This window comes from Dipodomys spectabilis, unplaced genomic scaffold (genome assembly GCF_019054845.1).
Source record: "Dipodomys spectabilis isolate Male_0828 unplaced genomic scaffold, ASM1905484v1 ptg000620l, whole genome shotgun sequence".
Lineage (NCBI taxonomy): Eukaryota > Metazoa > Chordata > Mammalia > Rodentia > Heteromyidae > Dipodomys > Dipodomys spectabilis.
Genome location: NW_024871297.1, coordinates 668222 through 685032, shown reverse-complemented (window position 1 = coordinate 685032; position 16811 = coordinate 668222). Strand labels below are relative to the sequence as shown.

The 16811-nt window shown below is 34.1% G+C and overlaps 1 pseudogene; it reads left to right on the top strand.

Moving 5' to 3' along the window:
* Positions 1–5738: 5738 nt before the first annotated feature.
* LOC122101047 lies at positions 5739–5838 on the top strand (annotated as a pseudogene).
* Positions 5839–16811: the final 10973 nt, after the last annotated feature.

The window sequence follows — 16811 nt, the reverse complement described above, 5'->3', positions numbered from 1 at the left end:
TGAAGGTAAATGTATACACAACACAGGGTACCAAAATCTAATACAGCAAGTGATAAACCATAGGGGAAACATCTAAAGAAAATAGAAGTCACATAATACATTAAAAACAACAACTGCAAATAAAAATCTCTGAGTCCATATCTTGGAGTTCATTTTTATTATGTGGTCATATATATATATATATATATATATATATATATATATATATATATATATATATATATATATATATATACATAACAAAGCCACTGGAAAATAATAGTTGCATGTTCACTATATTGTGAAAACAACATGTTAACTGTTTTTGATGGTAAAGGTGGAAATAAGATTGGTGAATTCGCGGTTCTGCTAAAGGTATTTCAAAAATGTTTTAAAAATATGACAGGTAAATTTTAATTGTTCAAACTTTTTAACAACGTGGCCTATTATGAAAATTAAAAATTACCTGGGAAATTAGGCTTTCATGCAAAGAAATGCATGGAGACTTAATGGAGAGGGAGCAATGTGAGTGAAGATGGTTCATTTTCACACTAAACAAACAAACCTCAGAAACCTTTCTATAAATCCTGTAGGTTCCCTTGAGAATTGTTCTTACCCAGGAAATCTACTCTTACTGTGTGAAACAAGGTTGTAGTGGAATTTAAATTCAAAGTTCTTAAAAAAAAAGACATCAAAATTTGTGAATTGACTTTAATTACCAAACAGTAATTCTCTGAAAAAGATAATTTGGGTCCAAATATTTAGGGAGACAATGCCCTCAACAATGAAAGAAGGTATTGGGTTTACACTTTTCTGTTTGTAGTACTTTCCACAATGTCTTTGCACTTGAAGCACTGAACCACAGAAAAAAATCTGATTGGATACTTGAAACCAATGATTTCACATTTCTTAGTAGCTCACAAAATATAATATCCTTATTAACATGAGATAGTGAAGACTTCACTTATTAAATAAGCCAAAAAGTTTTGGGTTCAGAAAAGAAATGAGCAAATGGAAAAGGTAAAAAAAAAAAAAAACAGTGTTGTGGGCTGGAAAGGTGGCTCAGTGGTATAGCGCTTGCCTTGAGCTGAAGAGCTGAGGGACAGCATCCAGGCCCAGAGTTCTGGCCCCGTGACTGTAACCCCCCCCCCCCCAAAAAAAAGAAAGAAAAGAAAACAGTGTTTTTAGAACACTGGGTTTCATTCCTCAGCACCACATAAGCAAAAAAAAAAAAATGCCGGAAGTGGCACTGTGGCTCAATTGTACAGCGCTAGCCTTGAGCTGAAGAGCTGAGGAACAGCACCCAGGCCCAGAGTTCCAGCCCTGCAACCGTACCACTCCCCTCAAAAAAAAAGAAAGAAAAGAAAACAGTGTTCTTAGAAACACTAGCTAAGCAAATTGGCTCCAGCAGTGGAGGGAGGCCAAAACTTTTTGATATAGATTGTCTTAATATTTTTGCTACCTAAAGTGATTTTACAGAGCCTATTTGGCTCACTACAATGCAGAATAGATTGAATGAAAACCTGAAAATAAATTCCACATCCAAATGAGGCAACTTAAAAGAGTTTTAAAGGAGAAACCATGAAGATGTAGCAGTGGAGGAGGCCTTATAGTCCTTCAACTTCACTAGACTTGAAGCCAAGAAGCTGTGATTAATTGGAAATCAGACAAGAGCTAAGAGGAGGACATATAAGTAGGACATAGAAGCATTGTCCTTTTTATCAGACACTGTCATCCAAGCTTTGGGTGATTTAATTCTATTCTTCTCCATACATCTTGTTGAGCAAAAGCAAGATGAAGAGAAAAAAATAATCTATTGAAATAATTTTGCAAAGAATAATTTCACTGTTCCTGATATGGTATCTAAAGAGAGTCTTAAGAGAGAAGATAAAAGTGGAGGATTCTTTGGTTTCCTCTAAGTATCTTGTTAGCAAAATATATCTTTGAGGTTAGAAGTGATTGAATCAAAAACTGGTGGAGTACTTTTTTTGTGGGCACTTTAGACACAAGAAGACTTTCAAGGTAAAAGAAAAAAGAAAAAAAGGATATAAAAATATTTGTGATCACAGTTTCTTGGACTTGTTTTTATGGAGACAAAGTTTTACATTGGAGCTTGTCCTGATTAACATCAAAGTTGGATTTTCCTGGCAACCAAATGCAGAGGTGAAGTTTAATGGACTCACTTGAACAAGTAAACAGCATGATAAAAAAAAATGACAAATAATATTTGGTGAATTACTTTCATCATTTACTTTTCCAGAACAAAGAAGGAAATATATAACTCAAAATCAATTGACTTAAAAGTATGAAGAAAGAGTAGTGAAGGGAGATGAAAGAAAACATAGAAGATTGTTTTCTCTCCAATGGAGTAATGGGTTCTTGATCTTGTTTCTTCCATTCTATCTTCACAAGCTATCAAGTGTGGCTCAGGACTGGAGTATCCAGTTCAGACAGAGAACTCACAGAAGAAAGATAATATTTGCAGCAAATATAACCTTAGACAAGCTATTTAAATCTGTTCAAATTTCTCCCCTACCCCAAACTGCCCTCTTTGAATAGTTTTGTTTGCTTTACCCTTCATTAACTGCTTAAAATTTTGAGAGATCAAATTCATACTCTCCAGAGATTGCTGTTTGGTTGTAATTTGTGTGTGTTTTTTAACTGAATTTCAAAAGGTTGTGCAAGTGTGTTACAATTAAATATGTCCATCTGATTGTCCAATGCTCTTGGATTAGATTCACTCATTCTATCATTCTCAACCAACCTCTCCTCCAAGATTTATTTCAAATTTACCACTTCCTTTATCACATGTGAACATTGAGTATTCTAGCTGTACTTGCCCCTTGATCATTTTTCATTCATTCTATGTCTTTACTATTATTCCTCTCTGGTTTCAACTTCCTGATAGTCATTTTGTTTAAACTGTCTGTTAGTACTTGAAAGGTTTATGTACATTCTATGGAGTTTCAATCCTGCATATACTTGAACTGATGTCAGCTTATATTTCCATAATTCATTCATCTGCAATAATAATTTGCAAGACTGGAGACGTGAACCACCTAGATATGATTTTATTCTCATCTATTTGGAAGATTAATCTATAGTCAACAAGAAAGTTTAAAAATGGTTTAGAATGTATTCCTAAGTACCAATTTTTATAAATGGCTTTGTACAATTGTGTGTGATTATTTTATTTTACATGGGATAATATTTTCTACTACCAATAAGTTTTGGAAAAAAGAAAATTAAAATTTACTATTATAGAAGAATATGATAAAAAATAGAAGTCAGATTTTATGTTTGTCCCACCTCTGACAAGTACCCATATTCAAGACTTACTATGTTAGACAGATAGGGAAAACATAAACAACATATAAGGCATCTATTTGTGACTTTTTAAAAGGTACCTTATTAAGTGATGAAATTTACTTTATTAGCTAACGTTTGGGTTTGACATATGGGAGGATGATATATTTAACAAATTTTGGAAGGCATCAAATGAACAACACAAATGGTGGGTGGTACTATTTCTACACTTTAATGAATGGTTGTACCTGATTGACATTAGTGTCGTGGGTCTTGAACTCTGGGCTTGGGCGCTGTTCCTGTTCTCTTCAGCTCAAGGCGAGTACTCTACTGCTTGAGCCACACGCCACTTCCGATATTCGAATGTTTTATTGGAGATAAGAGTCTCACAGACTTTATTGCCTGGGCTGGTTTTGAACCGTGATCCTCAGATCTCAGCCTCCTGAGTAACTAGAATAACATGCGTGAGCCACTAGCACTTGGCTTGTGAATGTGATTTTTCAAAGATTGTTTGAAAAAGAATTCACTTGCTGGAGATTAAATGTTATGAGAATGACAACATTTTTATACCACAGAACCAAGTTTTACTGACGTACCAGTGTTTTGAAGCACTAAGGATCTTCTCAATTAATGTTATTTTCTGAATTACATTTGATTTCTAAGTCAAGTTTTCCTCGCCTTGATAGACCAATTGTGGATCTATCCTTCCAGGAGCTATTTTTCTGGCCCACTTATGCTGGACTGGAATCTTTCATTAATCACTAGGAGAGGGGTATTAAAAATAATCTTGTGACACTTTGTGATCTTGTTCACGGAAATGGGCTGGTCATCTGTAAATTGAAAGTTGGAATTACAGTACTTTCTCTCAGATTTTGTGACCTCATCCTTCATTTTAAGTTGCCTTGCATTTCACTATTGTTTACTGCTAATTTCTGCTTCTCAAGGAATTGGGGCTTGAAATATTATAGGAAATGAGAAATTGACATGGCTCTTCAATAACTTTCTGTTGGCATGTTGCATGGGTCTAGGTAAGAAGTCTTGACGCTGTTATCTGATGATGCGGGTAACTGGGATCTGGGATCCTAGGACCCATGGGTCTTGCAGAAGAATTATATCTTTCAGACATAGTATCAGCAAAATTTGGTATGATCAATAGGAATGCTTCAAAAATGTGGAGAAAAACAGTTTGGAACCCGCGAGTTTAAACAATAAACAGAGCAACAGAGTAAAATCCCTTATAGATTAGAGGAAAACATTTTTTTTACCATGTGAATTCAGAAGAACAAGAACACTTAGAATGCATCACAAGTTTATACTGAAGACATTACATTGATACTTTTTATATTCAAATATGTATTGTAAACCTAATTATTTATATTCCAATTCTCTTCATTGGAATAAATAATTATCAATTTATTTTTCAAAGTATCAATTAATTCTAATAAGTTTCACTGTGTGAAATATAAAATCATCACATATAAATATAAAATATATAACTATACATAATAAAAAAGGGCACATGTTTTGCATTGTTCTGTTGTGATGGTTAGGGTATCAAAGACAATGCTTAAAGAATTATTGCATTATCTCTAGTTCAGTGTTTGATAGAGATAGACCTAAAGCTTTACCATTTGTAGATTTACAGCGTGGAGGCAAGAGGAAACACTGTGATTAAAACATTACCAATGTAAGGCCTTATAAAGCAGAGAAACATATGGACTTCTGGAGATATGGAAATATTTGGTGATAGAAAGTCAGTAGTGTAAGTTCCTGCCTGGTTGGAAGGTAGACAGGCCAGAAATTAGGTAATCGTGCATATGAACAATTTTTTCACCTTCTTGGCTTTAGCTACTTTTGAAATGTTAAGTATAATAAACAATGATATTTTGATAAAATACCTTCTAGTCTGAACAGTTCTGTATGAACTGTGCATCTTTCTATGATCCCTTGTAACTAAAATTAGTTTTGTTCCAGTAAGATAAACTATGCTGTCAAGATAGGATATTCTGGTTGGTCTGTTCCTACATGGAAGAAGGATAAAGGGTCAGGTAGACATTTGTGCCAGTAAGACCTCATTTGGGAAAATGTCAGCTGCAGAAGTTTAGAAGTAGCTCTTAAGCAAGGCTTACTTTGAATCCATTAGCTCCACAAAGCTAACTCAGTTGCATAAATAAGTACTTAAAAAAGCCATTACCTTAGGATCTAGCTATAAGTGCTTCAAAGTATGATTAAATCTAAAATGAAAAAGACTTAAAATTGTCATTGACAAAAAATGAAATGTGAGCAATCAACCGAACAATATAATTTTTTCCCACTATACACATTATTTTAGGGAAATAAGATCAATAGTATTGTTAGGAACAATAAGGTTTCCTTGTTATAAATAGGCACCCAATGATATAAGCCTGTATAAAGAATTGCATCATTAGCTACTTAAATTTAGAAGATACTACATGATTCAGCAGCACATATACTCAAATTACAACAATACACAGATTAACATGGCACTTGCACAAGGATAATATGAAAATTTGTGAAATATTCCATAGTTTTCATTCTTCAGATGCAAGAAATAAAAAGTTATTAAAATGTTGAATACAAAATTACACGTGTAACAATGCATGCATGTGTTAGAATTAAATGTTAGTTTGATATCAGTGTATTAAATCTTCACCTTAGAAAGGCCTTTACATAGAATAACCTTTACAAAACATTTGAAATTAGTTAACATTGTCATTTTATCCTTAAGAAATATACTACTATAAGGACCTAGAAAAAAAGGAATCTTAAATTTTCTATATAGAATGCAATCTGAAAGGACACATTTATTAATGAATATATATATATATATATATTATGAAACAATGCTCAATTCAAAGTATACCTAGGAGAGAATGAAATAGATTATGGATATTATTCAAACACAGAATATAGAATATTTTAAAAAATACTTTTTCAGGCAATAAACAGAAATATCTTTAGTTTCTGTACTACTCATTTCAACAGATGAGTTCAAATTATTTCTGATTAAAAAAATCACAAACTCTGCAGAAATCATTATGGATGTATACAAACAACTCAAATACATTTCAACATCAAAGTCAGGCAATTCATTTGGAAAAATTGCACGGAATTTTTAGAGTAAGATATTGCTGTTACTTGGGTTGTGTATTTTGTATGGACACAAAGAATGGACTGGCATTTTGAAGTTTAAGAAACTTAACTCTTAGCTATGCTAAATAATGCTGCAATAAACATATTTGTTCTGGTAGCTTTAGTATGGTCTTGTTTGATGCCCGTCAGTAAATGAATGGATTAAGAAAATAGAATTCTATGGAATGGAATTCTATACCTCCATGAGAAAGAATTACATTGCCCTATTTGTTAGGAAATGGAAAGACTTGGAAAAAATTATATTAGGTGAAGTAAGCCAGGCCCAAAGAAACATTGGTCCCATGTTTTCCAATATTTGCAATAACTAGTATATGTCTGAGACAAGCCAAAATGGTCAGATAAGTTGATGTTTGGCGAAATGAACCCTAATATAAGGATTCAATTTTTTTTTCTTGCGATTGTTTCTAACATATTTATAAGATGATTTCTTTGTTGTTTTGTGTGTCCCTCCCCCACAGTATAATCCCTGCTTTCATTGTATTTTATGTTGGTATGATTTGTGGAGGGGAAGGGGAAAAACAAATTGTTTCCATTGTAACAATGAGATGTAAAAGACATCATGTCGAAAAACGAACTTTACAACTTTGGTGGGGGAGGGGCAGTGAGGGGGGAAGGGAGTGGGGGGGGGGAGATGGGAAGGGATGGGAAGGGGAGATAAAGGAGGAGGCAACATGTTTGATAAGAAATATACTCACAAGCCGGGCGTTGGTGGCTCATGCCTGTAATCCTAGCTACTCAGGAGGCTGAGATCTGAGGATCGCGGTTCAAAGCCAGCCCGGGAAGGAGAGACCGTGAGACTCCTATCTCCAATAAACCACCAGAAAACCGGGAGTGGTGCTGTAGCTCAAGTGGTAGAGCGCTCGCCTTGAGCTGAAGAGCTGAGGGACAACACCCAGGCCCAGAGTTCAAGCCCCATGACCGACAAAAAAAAAAAAAAAAAGAAATGTACTCATTACCTTGCCTATGTAATTGTAAAACCTTTGTATGGTATTTTCACAATTAAAAAAAAAAACTCAACAAAAAACAAGAAAAAAAAGATACTTAACTGAACCATTATGATTTAAGAGAACAATTTGTACAGCCTTCCACAACTTCAAAGAGATAGTGATACATACTTATCCTTTTGTTAATATCAAAGGCAGTTTTTTCCAAGTTGTTCTTCAGACCTGGTTTGATGTAATGGTTGAACAGAAGGAGATCCAGTGTATCTTTGCTATCTCTATTCCCAGCAGCACAATGCAAGGGAGACAAGAGGCCTTTACTTTGGGCATTGGTATCTGCATCATGATGAAGTAAGAAAAAACCACACTGGTATTATTCCAAGAATAAGCACTGTGCAGGGGTTTCCAGCCATTCACATTTATTGCATGAATATCTGCTGCTTGAGCCACCAACTCATGGACAATATCTAAGTGTCCACTGAAGGCTTCTCGATGAAGAGGGGTATATTCATCATCATCCCTAGTATTCACATGAGTGGCCTTTATGAAAGTAGTCTCCACACTCTAGTAAGCCGATTATTTTCAGCAGCCCAAAGAAGAAATTTGCTTGGATTCTACTCCATTTTTTTTCTTGCAATTGATACCATTCGTCACTTTTTCATTTTGTTCCTCATCTTCATCAGAATTGCTTAACTAGAGACTTAAAGTGCCAGTGGGAATAAGGTGTCTATGTATTGCCCCAATAGTTCACATTGGTTGAACTGGTGAGAAAAATACAATGAATTTTGTGTATCTGTTTTTTCATTATTATTTATTTACTCTTTTTCCATTTTTATTATTCTAAGTCATTCTAACTGGAAAGTAGGGAATTGATGGAGAGCAGAGGAAAGACGTTCCTCCATATTCAAATGTACAGACTGAAAATGAGAATCAGTGATGTTTTCATGTGCAGCTTCTTCTAGGAATGAGAAAACAGAAGGTGGCTTAGTGGTAGAGTGCTTGCCATGCATGTATGAGCCCCTGGGTTCGATTTCTCAGCACCACATAGGCAGAAAAATCCAGAAGTGGGGCTGACGTTTAAGTGGTAGAGTGCTAGCCTTCAGCTGAAGAGCTGAGGGACAGTGCCCAGGCTCAGAGTTCAGGCCCCACGACTGACCAAAAAAAAAAAAGAAAAAACAAATAATGCTTTCTATATAAAAAATATGGGAAATGGCAGAGTAGAAAGTGAAATGATGCAACCAAAAATATAAAAGCAAAATAAATTAGGATAATTGTGGAGCAGTCATATTATCTATGAGAACCATGAAAGAGAGATGAAGTGAGAGACAGAGAGATGTGCAGTGATCTAGCTAGCCACAAAATCCATGCCTCTGATCAATTTATAGAGCAAACAGAATTTTATTTTTTAAAAAGATGAAAATAGAATTTATGTATTTACTTGAAATTAGTAAATACATTTTTAGTAGCCTACATAAAGAGACATAGATTTGACCAAATTACAGACAAGAATCTAAATCCTTGATAATTCTAGTAACAGATCTGACTGAAATCAGTTGAATCACACTTTTCCTGTACCTTGAAGGAATAGGTCCGAGCGAGGAAAGCAGCTAGAGAGGGCAGGCCGATTATATCTGTGACAAAGCTTTGTGGAAGATAGTGTCAAGGATTACTTACTGGTGATCCCCTTGCACGGGAAGCATGATTCTGAACTATTGCTTGCCGATTCTCAACTATTGCTTTGATCATTATATTCTCCAAGAAGAAAAAGTAAGATTTAATTGATAGCAAAGGACTACTAATACATTTTGACTTCTCATTAAGCACCTTCAATCATCAAAATCATTGAAGACGATAGACAGTTCTACTTTTTTAGATGAAAACAAAGTGTCTTAAAAAAACATGGAATTTAAATAGTCATGCAAAGGACTTCTATTTTACTACTGCATTATACATTTTGTTCTAATTTGGGTAACAATAAGTAATGGATCTATTAGAAATCTCTTAAAGCTCATATGTTCAATCGTGAGTTCTCTTATACTATATCATGTCATTTTGTGAATGGACTCAAGAAGAAATTTAAATTAATAACTTGAATTTCTGATAGGACAATATCATCACTGTACATCTTGGTTCTATACTCAGTTTTAAATTACTATGTAAGTATGTGCATTAGATAAATATAGAGGAAAAAGTAGAAGCCACACTGGTGGCTCATGTTATTAATCCTAGCTAATTAGAAAGATGAACTATGAGGATTGTGATTTGAAACCAGACCAAGCAAAAAAAAAAAGTCCATTAGATTCTGTTTTGAAAGTAACCAGCAAAAGCTAGAAATGGAGCTGTGGTACAAGCAGTAAAATGCTAGCCTTGAGAAAACTAAATAAAAACTAAATTCTGAGACAGAGCCAGGCCCTGAGTTCAAGCCCTATTATTATTACCAAACAAATAAATTAATTAATTAATAAAATAAATTAAGTGGTTACATGTGGAGAGGCAGGTAATATGTAACACCTGTGGTGATTGGATTGTATCTCATTTTGTAATAAGGCAAATTATCATTTGTACTAATCACTAATATTTTATTTGAACTTTTTGTATAATAAACCCTGAATTTAACATGCATGTATATGTGTATGTACATGTGCACATGTGTATATGTGTATAGGTTTGCATGTGCTGTTGCAATGTTGCTTGCCAATGTGGACAGGGTGAGTCCGCAAAGAGTTAACTGGGTTGCAATGTTTTTATTTATCAGTGTTCAGTCATGTCATTTCAGTGGAACCACCCTTTTGTATATTTTATTTGTCAAATAACATCTTCATAATAAAAGCATTTACAGCATTAAGTTACATAAAAGAGACTGCTTTCAGCTCTTATTATATGTTAGGTAAGAAGATAAAGACATAATTAGGTAGTAAGTTATTTCTGTAAGATGACTATCGGTACAAAATATGTATTTGCCCTCTTAAATTGATTATACTTTTAAGATATATAATTGTAGTGAGTTTGACCAACAAACATACAGTTATTACTCTTTGGTTATTACTGTGAAACACAAGGTGGATAAACTCTTTCCAGATTTCTGTTGAAAAAAATCTTTCTTTGTAAGATCATATCTATTCTCACTAAGAGATAACCTCATATTTATTATATTTGAATATCCCATCATATTGACTGAAAATCAGTATTGTGGATATGCTTGTTAGATATTCCTTTCAAAAACAAACAAACAAAAAGCATGTGTCATCTCCAGATTGTGGATGTATTTGAAGTTGTTTTGTACATGCAAAGAGATCTTCACTAATGGCCCTTTTGTGGGAGTAACTGTGGGAACATTAACAAACAAGGCTTTTCGAATATGTTTTCCAATATAAATAACATCCCAAAGCGAGTCTTGCAATTTCTGAAAAGACTTTGGATATTTTATTATTATTTCAGTTCATTAACTATAGAGCTAAAGACATTTCTGAAATAAAGATTGTTAAGATATGAAAACGTAAGTGGACATATAGGCTTTTTAAGCATCATTTTATGAAAAGCCAGTTTTTATGAATCTAAATGAAATAGAATAAAAGAATGTAAGTGAATTGGGTAAGCTAATTATTTATTTATATAATTTTTTTCTATTAACACAGTCCTTTGAATGTAGATGATGCAGATAAATTTTTTCCTTTGTGTCTCTGTACTCAGTTATTTTTAGAATCTTTGTAGTTATAAGATTGAATTTTTAGTATAAATAAAGGTCTTTTAAAAAGATTAGGATTAATCTTGTGTTTTGTGTCCTAATGCCAAGAAAATGGCTTATTTTCAAGAGTTAATAGTTTATAATTCAAACTGCAGTATCATAAGAATTTTTTTAAACGCAGTAGTATTTATGTCTTTTTAAACCATTTATATTTACAAGTTGGAGAGTCTTTAATTCATGCTTAGGTCTTGGTGTCTGCGATTTTTAACCTCTTTTTCCTAACAATGATAGGTCAGACTGCATTTTTGGGTATATGAAAAGTAAAATACTTATCTAGTGTCTAAGGTGATTTTTTATACGTCTTGCTTTAATAACATTTTAAAGTAGTACATTTCTCTCAAAATGTTGGTTATAAAAAGCAATCAAAATACTTATAATGGTAAACAATTTAGGTGAGCTACAATGTGGAAATCACTTGTCCATAAGACCTTCAGTCTGTTTCCATCAGGAATTGGGCAGGTCATTCTTTCAGTAAGACTATATTAAACAGAGATAGGGTTACTAGGCAGTGCATGTTGAGCCATGGGATAGAATATGGTTTCTACTATTTTGAGTTAGAGAGCAAGAATGTTATAGTTTAGCAATTCCTTTCACCAGGGAGGTATAAATTAATTAAGAACTTGGAATTTTCATATTACAGTTATCTATTTTCTAACAAATATAAAGTGAAATATTATTAGAGTGTACAAAGCGAAATATTATTAGAGTGTACACAATAATTCTGGGAAATTTTCCTAGAATTAGTAGATTAAGTGCTGGTATTTTAGTCATTAAATAGAATGAAGTTATTTGATACAGTGGGAGATGGGCATCAGGCAAAAACTTACCATGTGTGCAATGTTGTACTACTAATTCCAACTCTGAAAACTTCAATATCATCATCTGAGCATTAAAAATGGAAGTAGTTCCACTTTATGGGATTATTGTGAGGATTAAATTAGATACCATAGGTAAATACTTGGAAAAACAATCAATCAGCATTTGATTCTACCTGTTATTTTATCATGTGATGAATTCTAACATTTTTAATGTGATTTTTATATTTTTTATCTTTATGATATGCAGTTTGGAGTATTAATATTATGTTGGTCAGTTTCCTGTCATTATGAGGAAAAGACCTGCAAAGAAAGTTTCTGAGAAGGAAACTGTTATATTGACTCATGGTTTGAGAGAATGCAGTTTAAGACCAGATGTTTCCATGGTTTTTAATTATATTTTTATTAACTTAAATAGATGTATAATGGAATTTCCATGCAACAAATCAGACTATAAGTACATTGGATCTTTTTTTGTTTCTAACATATTTATTTATTTCTTAAATTTTTATTTATTTTTTATTGTGAAAATACTGTACAGAGGGGTTACAATTAAATGGGCAAGATAATTAGTACGTTTCTTATCAAGCATTGTAGCCTCCTCTTTGTTTCCCCTTCACATCCCTTCCCAGCCTCCGTCCCCCCACCAAAGTTGTAAAGTTCGTTTTCGACATGACAACGGGTCCACCTGTAACCTTATTTAAACGACTTGTTTTCCCCTTCTCCTCCACAAATTATACCAACATCAAATACAGTGAAATCAGAAGTGATACAGAGGGGGAGGGACATACAAAGCAACAAAGAAATAATCTTACAAATGCGTTAGGAACAAATTCATGAAAGAAAAAAAAACATTTGAATAGACATCTTAGGGTTCATTTTCCTAACATTACCTTATCTGAACTTTTCTGCTTGACTCATACATATACTAGATATTGAAAATAGGGAAACCATGGGATCTATGTTTCCTTGTCCTTGGCTTACTTCTCTTAATATAAGTTTTCCATTCCATTTCCTAACAAATGGGGTAATATCATTCTTTCTGATGGAGGCATAGAATTCCATTGTGTATATATACCACATTTTCTTGATCCATTCATCTACTGATTGGCATCTGGATTGGTTCCATATCTTAGCAAGAGTAAATAATGCAGCAATAAACATAGTTGTGCTGGTAGCTTTAGTGTGGTCTTATTTGTAAACATTTGGGTAAATGCCCAAAAGTGGGATTGCTGGGTCATAGGGGAGCTCTATGTGGAGTCTTTTGAGGAACCTCCATACTACTTTCCAAAGTGGTTGAACAAGTTTACGCTCACACCAACAATGAAGTAAGATTCCCTTCTGTCCACATCCCCTCCAGCATCTGTTGTTATTAGAGTTCTTGATTTTTGCCAATCTAACTAGTGTGAGGTGGTATCTTAATGTTGTTTTGATTTGCATTTCTATTATGACGAGGGAGATTGAGCATTTCTTCATGTGTCTATTGGCCATCCTTCTTTCTTCTTCAGAGAAGTTTCTCTTTAAGTCTTTAGCCGATTAATTTATTGAGCAGTTGTTTCCTTGAGGATTTGTTCTTGGGGGATTTAATTTTTTGAGTTCCAAGTATATTTTAGATATGAGACCCTTGGCCGTTTTATGGCTAGTGAAGATCTGTCAATCCGTGGGCTTTCTATTGATCTTGCTAGCTATGTCCTTTGCCATTCAGAAGCTCTGCAACTTCCTGCAATCCCATTTGCCCAACCTTTCTTTAATTTGTTGTGTTTCTGGATCTCTATTAAGAATAATTCGGCCTGCGCCAAGGAGACCCAGGGTTTCTCCTACTCCATCCTGTAATATTTTCAGAGTGTCTGTTTTGACTCCAAGGTCTTTGATGCATTTGGAGTTGATTCGGGTGCAGGGTGATATATAAGGATCTAGCTTTAGTTTTCTACAAGTAGTCAAACAATTTTTCCAGCAACATTTACTGAAGAGGCTGCCTTTCTTCCATTCTATTTTTTTAGCTCCCTTATCGAAGATTAGATGGCTATATGTCTGTAGGTTCATTTCTGGGAATTCAATTCTATTCCATTGTTCCTTAGGTCTATCCTTGTGCCAGTACCAAGCTGTTTTGATTACTATGGCTTTATAGCATAGTTTGAAATTTGGTATTGATATTCCTCCAGCAGTATTCTTTTTGTTGAAGAGTGTTTTTGCTATTCAGAGTCTTTTGTTGTTCCATATGAATTTTTGGATTGCCTCTTCTATTTCCTTGATGAATGAGTTAGTTTGAATTTTGATAGGTATCGCGTTGAATTTGTAGATAGCCTTGGGAAGTATTGCCATTTTCACGATGTTGATCCTTCCGATCCAGGAGCATGGGAGTTTTTGCCATTTTCTAAGTTCTGTTTTGATTTCCCTTTTCAAGTTTTTAACGTTTTCATCATAGAGGACCATCACTTCTTTGGTTAATTCCTAGGTATTTTATTTTTTGTTGGGCTATTACAAATGGAGTTGCTTTCCTAATTTCAGCCACACTTTTCGCATCGTTGGTATACAGAAAAGCCATTGATTTTTGAGGGTTAATTTTATACCCTGCTATTTTGCCAAAGTTTTGAATCAGCTTGAGTAATTTGGGAGTGGAGTCTATGGGATTCTTTAAATACAATATCATATCATCTGCAAAGAGGGAGAGTTTTATTTATTCTTTCCCTCTTTGGATTCCTTTTATGTTTGCATCTTGTCTTATTGCTGTAGCTAGGCATTCTAATGCTAGATTGAAGAGGAGTTGAGGGAGTGGGTATCCTTGTCTTGTTCCTGAGTTAAAAGTAAATGTTAAAAGTAAATGTTAAAAGTAAATGGCTTTAGTTTTTCACCATTAAGTATAATGCTGGCTGTAGATTAGTCATATACAGCCTTTATTGTATTGAGGAATGTACCATGGATTCCTAAATTTTCCAAAACCTTCCTCATAAATGGGTGTTGGTTCTTGTCAAATGCTTTTTTTTACATCTATTGAGATAACCATGTGGATCTTATCCTTGCTCCTGTTGATGTGATGAATAATATTAATTGATTTGCGTATAATGAACTAGCTTTGCATTCCTGAAATGAATCTTGTTTGATTATGATATATGATTTTTTGGATGAATTGTTGAAGTCGATTGGCCAAAATTTTGTTGAGAGGTTTTGCATCAATGTTCATCAAAGAAATGGGTCTATAGTTGTCTTTCTTTGATGAGTCCCTGCCTGGTTTTGGATGAGGGTTATGATGGCTTCATAGAATGTGTTCGGTAGTGAACTTTCTCTTTCAATTTCATTGAAGAGTTGGAGGAGTATTTGTGTGAACTCTGCTTTGCAGGCCTTGTAGAATTCTGCTGTAAAACCATCTGGTCTTGGACTTTTCTCAAATAGGAGGTCTCTTATTGCTGTTTCTGTTTCAATGCTTGATAAGGGCCTATTAAGGTAGTTTAACTCTTCTTGGTTTAGTTTTGGCATGTCAATATTTGCTAGGAAAAGGTCCATTTCTGTGAAGTTCTCAAACTTATTAGCATAAAGTTTTGAGAAGTATTCCCTCATAATGTTCTGAATCTTGGTTGTTTCCAAGATGATGTTTCCATTCTCATCTCTGAGTTTATTTATTTGGGTGTGTTCTCTTCTTTTTCTGATAAGATTTGCTAAAAGTCTTTCAATTTTGTTAATTTTTTCAAAGAACTAACTCTTTGTCTTGTTGATTCTTTCTATAGTTTTTTCATTCTAATTCATTTAATTCTTATTTAATTTTAATTATTTCTTTCCGTCTACTGGATTGGGTTTTATCTTGCTGCACTTTTTCAAGGAGGTTCAGATGAATCATTAAATTGTTGGTTTCAGATCTCTCCAATTTGTTGATGTAGGAGCTCAGAGCTATAAACTTGCCTCTGAGTACTGTCTTTGCTATGTCCCAGAGGAGCTGGTAATTTGTGTGCTCGTTTTTGTTGACTAGCATGAGCATTTGAATTTCCTTTCTAATCTCTTTTTAATCCTGATTCTGATCTCTTTCTAATAGTGATTCAGCTCTGTGTTGTTCAGCCTCCATATGTTACCGGACTTTCTTTAGTGGCTTTTGTTGTTGAGTTTTAATGTTATTCGTTTGTGGTCAGAGAGAATGCAAGGTATATATTCAATGTTTCTTAATTTGGACAAGTTTGATTTATGGCCTAAAATGTGGTGTATTTTAGAAAATATTCCATGTGCTGCTGAGAAAAACGTGTATTCTGATGCTGCTGGGTGAAATATTCGGTGGATGTCTGTTAAATCTAGTTGATCTATGCAGTTGTTTAGATTTGCGGTTTCTCTGTTGAGTTTTTGCCGAGTTGATCTATCTAGTGGGGAGAGTGGTATATTAAAATCCCCAACAATTAATGTCTTTGGGTCAATATGGTATTTGAGGGAAAGTAGTGTTTCTTGGATAAATTTGGGTGCTCCATTGTTTGGTGAATAGATATTTAGAATTGTAATATCCTCCTGAAGGAGAAATCCCTTAATTAATATGTAGCTACCTTCTTTATCTCTTCTCACAAACTTTAATTTGAAGTCTATTTTATCTGATATTAGTATTGCAACTCCTGCCTGTTTATGGGGGCCATTTGCTTGGTAGATTTTGTTCCAGCCTTTAACATTGAAAATGTGTTTATTTTTATGGGCAAGATGTGACCCTTGAAGGCAGCAGATAGAAGGATCTTGCTTTTTAATCAAACTAGAGAGTCTATGTCGCTTAATTGGAGCATTAAGTCAGTTGATGTTGAGAGATAGGACTAAGAGTTACTTGGGAGTTCCTGTCTGTGATCCACCTTCTTTGGGGATGCGAAAACTGGGTTCTTCCTATAGTTCTTG